Source organism: Lithobates pipiens, unplaced genomic scaffold, assembly GCF_037356315.1.
Source record: "Lithobates pipiens isolate NorthernLeopardFrog02 unplaced genomic scaffold, aLitPip1_a1.2 Scaffold_23, whole genome shotgun sequence".
Taxonomy (NCBI): domain Eukaryota; kingdom Metazoa; phylum Chordata; class Amphibia; order Anura; family Ranidae; genus Lithobates; species Lithobates pipiens.
Window position 1 is genome coordinate 307969260 of NW_027507785.1, and position 4077 is coordinate 307973336.

The window sequence follows — 4077 nt, forward strand, 5'->3', positions numbered from 1 at the left end:
AAAGCTCCCATCGGACTTTTGCTGGCGGAATTTCCGATCGTGTGTACGGGGCATTAGATGCGATTTCCTATTGGGTGTATCTCACCAAAAAGGACATTTTTGTTGCAGGGGATGCTCAAAATCTGATTTGTATCTTAGTGCTGGGAAAATCAGTAAGCTGTCTATATACAAAACACCTCCAGGTTGCCATATTGCATTTTACAGAAAATTACAGAGCTGCAGATTGAAAAGAAAAGGCCATTCTTAATAACATTCAATGACAATATGACTTTTGTAACAATTGTATACGATATATTATTATTTTTTTATTTGCTATTTTTTTTTTCCCATGAAAGTGGAGTTACCCTTTACACTTACTCATTTACTGTTGACTGACTCACTACCTCTGCTGGAAGTCTGTTCCAAACGTCAGCTACTCTTTAGGGCATGGGTCTCCAAACTATGGCCATCCAGTTGTTCAGGAACTACAATTCCCATCATGCCTAGTCACATCTGTGAATGTCACAGTTTTACAATGCCTCATGGGACGTGTAGTTCCGCTACAGCTGGAGGGCCGTAGTTTGGAGATCCCTGCTTTAGGGAAAATGAATACTTTGTAAGGCTGGTATCGAACTTTCCTTCTGCTAGTTTGAGGGCACATGTTCTTGATCTTATAAATCCAGGACACGGCAAGAAGATAAATATATTTGACACGTTCTGTCATGGCACTTTGGTGAATAATATACCTTTAGCTACACATCCACACCAGGGACATCCAGGATGACACCTTCTGAATTACTCTTAGATGAATGACACTTGTGTTCTGTCTATATCATCAAAATTCCACTACACAGTAGCACACCTCCCAACATTTTGAGATGGGAATGAGGGACACCTACTAGCAAATGTATGTAGACATAGGATACGCCCCCTGCCACACCCCCTTAAAGGAGAATTAACCAAAAAAAAAAGGTTAATTAAATCCACAAGGGACTTTTTTATACCACTACTATTCCTTTATATTTTCTTTTAAAATTTACAAATGCAGTCATTTATAATTTGGATAAAAGGTTTAGCACTGGGGAACACTGTTTGAAAGATAAAAAGTGCATTTTATATACAACTATATAGATCAGACCAAAATGAGGGACCAATGAGAGGGACAGAGGGACATTGCTACAAATCAGGGACAGTTCTTCGAAATCAGGAACATTTGGGAGCTATGCAGTATGCTTCTGAGAAAGGTCACTCAGGTGTGCTGTACCTTTAAATGCTCTGCACCTTAAAGGGGAGGTCCACCCTAAAAAACAAAAAAAATGCATAAAAAGGCTCTAAAAAAATGGAAAAAAAAATATTTTTTCACTTACCAGAAGTGGCTGTTGCTAGGCAGATTTTCCTAATCTGCCTCTTCTTATTCCGCGGTGATCTTCTGTCTTCTCCTCCTCACGTTGTCTTCTGGGGAATGGGGCGCTGTGTGTTGTGTGTGTCCCATAACACAGCGTGCCCCATTCACAAAGCGCTGCGCAACTCGCGCATTCGCAGTAGGAAACAGGCAGTGAAGCCGCAAGGCTCCACTGCCTGTTTCCCTTACGTTGAATGGCGGCATCGGGACCCGAGAGCCGAGGGACGGGTCGGCCTCGCACGGCCGACATCGTGGGAACCCTAGAAAGGTAAGTGCTTTTTAAAAGTCAGCAGCTACAGTGTTTGTAGCTGCTGACTTCTACATTATTTTTTTTCACTAGCCCACCCTTTAATATACACTGTATTACCAAAAGTCTTTGTGGACTTTGATGGAGGGGGGATTATGGTGTGGGGGTTGTTTTTCAGGGGTTGGGCTTGGCCCCTTAGTTCCAGTGAAGGGAACTCTTAAGGCGTCAACATACCAAGACATTTTGAACAATTTTGGACAATTTGATGCTCCCAACTTTGTGGGAACAGTTTGAGGATGGCCTCTTCCAGTTCCAACATGACTGCACACCAGTGCACAAAGCAAGGTCCAAAAAGACACGGATGAACGGGTCAAAAGTTTGCATGCACTTGCAGAAATTGTGAAATTTTGGCATTAATATTTAAAATATGACTCATCATGCCAAAAAACTGTCATTTATTTAAGGATATCAATCACATGAAGCAATTTATTATCACAACACATATATTTTTTGGATCCTTTTTAAATCATAATGATAACAGAAAAAACCCAAACGGCCGTGATAAAAAGTTTACATACTCTGGAATTGTTGGCCTTGGTACAGACACAGAAGGTGACACACACAGTTTAAAATGGCAATTAAAGGTCAATTTCCCACATCTGTGGCTTTTTAAATCACAATTAGTGTCTTTGTATAAATAGTCAATGAGTTTGTTAGCTCTCACATGGATGCAATAAGCAGGTTTGACACTGAGCCATGAGTAGGTAGAAAAGAACAGTCAAAAGACCTGCGTAACAAGGTAATGGAACTTTACAAAGATTTAAATGGATATAAAAAGACATCCAAAGCCTTGAATATGCCAGTCAGCACTGTTTAATCACTTATTAAGAAGTGTAAAATTAGGGGCTCTTTTGATACCAAGCTAAGGTCAGGTAGACCAAGAAAGATTGCAGCCACAGCGATACAATGATACTTGAACAAAAAATAGTTGCATGGTTGAGCTACCAAAAGTAAGCCTTTACTGTGCCAATACCACAAAAAACAATGAGGCATGTCAAGGTGTTGCGGGGCATATTGTAACCAGACTTTTTTGTGGAACTTGTGCAGTAAAGGCTTCTTTCTGGCAACTTGACCATGCAGCTCTTTTTTGTTCAAGTATCATTGTTTCTTGATCATACATCACGGGACACAGGAGCTTCATTACATAGTGGGTTATATAGGCACCTCTGGTGATTGGACACTGGTTGACCCTAATTAAAGAGAATTCCTCCCCTATATAACCCCTCCCATTTGGGAGGCACCTCAGTTTTTTCGCCAGTGTCTGGTCAATGGTCACGTAAAACTTAGCTCTATGCGGGTCCCGGCGAGGGCCGAAGGGCTACAACAAACCGGATCCATACCTCGGGCCGATATTTGACTCCCAAGATGGTATGGTACCCGGGCCTCGTCTGCCGAAGAAACAAGGTTTTGCCTGTAAGTCCTCTCCATTGGAAGACTGGGCTCTGGGACAACCAGACTTGGGGTACTGTTGACTCAGGGCGCCCGTAAGTTTCTGGCAGAGCTTTTTACATGGCCCAGGTAGGAGGATCTTTTCGTAAGAACCCCAGATACGCCTGAAGGTTGGCTAACAATACCCGCCGTGATTATGGTGGGGGGAGGGACCTGACTCCGCTTGGACACAGTCCAGCTCCCTTTCGGGGTGTCCGGGTGGAGTTGCTCCCCTCCCCTCTACCCATTAGTAAAACGAATTTTTTTTATAAACATCATATATAGTATGTGTCCTTATACTTCTCAAACTGTCTAATGTATTCCTGGTCTTAGCATGCATAATACATGGCTGTTACTACATGTTTTGTATAAGTTGTAATGTGATAGCTTGTCAAAACGGTTCCTGTTATTTTGGCTTTAAGTCGTATTTTTCTGTATATTTATGTATACTTCAATAAAATTTGTTTAAAAAAAAAAAAAAAAATACAAAAAAAAAAAAAAAAAAAAAAAACAATACCCGCCGTGATGGGTGAAGGCTGGAATTGGTCTGAGATCAGCAATTCCTGCGGCGGGGAACAGGTAAGGGGAGTCATCCTATATATTTTAAATATATGAATGGATTTCTTCATTGTGAGTAGTTGTATGTCTTACCTGGTTTCCACTACTAGAGGGAGTAAGAGCAGCCTGATGCATACTTACATGCCTTTCAATACAAACACGCTCAGTGAAAGCCTGGTTCTCCAGCTACTCACGTCTCCCTTACAGTTCCTGCCACAGTTAAGGTAAAAAGGGGTCCCATGCAGGTCCAGGGGTCCCACGTTGCTCCCTTTGGGTTCTCCTTCCCCCCCCCCCGGATTCCGCGGTCCTCGTGCACGCGCGCGGGCGCGTGCACGCGCGCCGGGCGCGCTCCCGGCCTAATGGAGGAGGGGGGGGTGTGGTTGCGAGCCGTGCACGTTAGTGT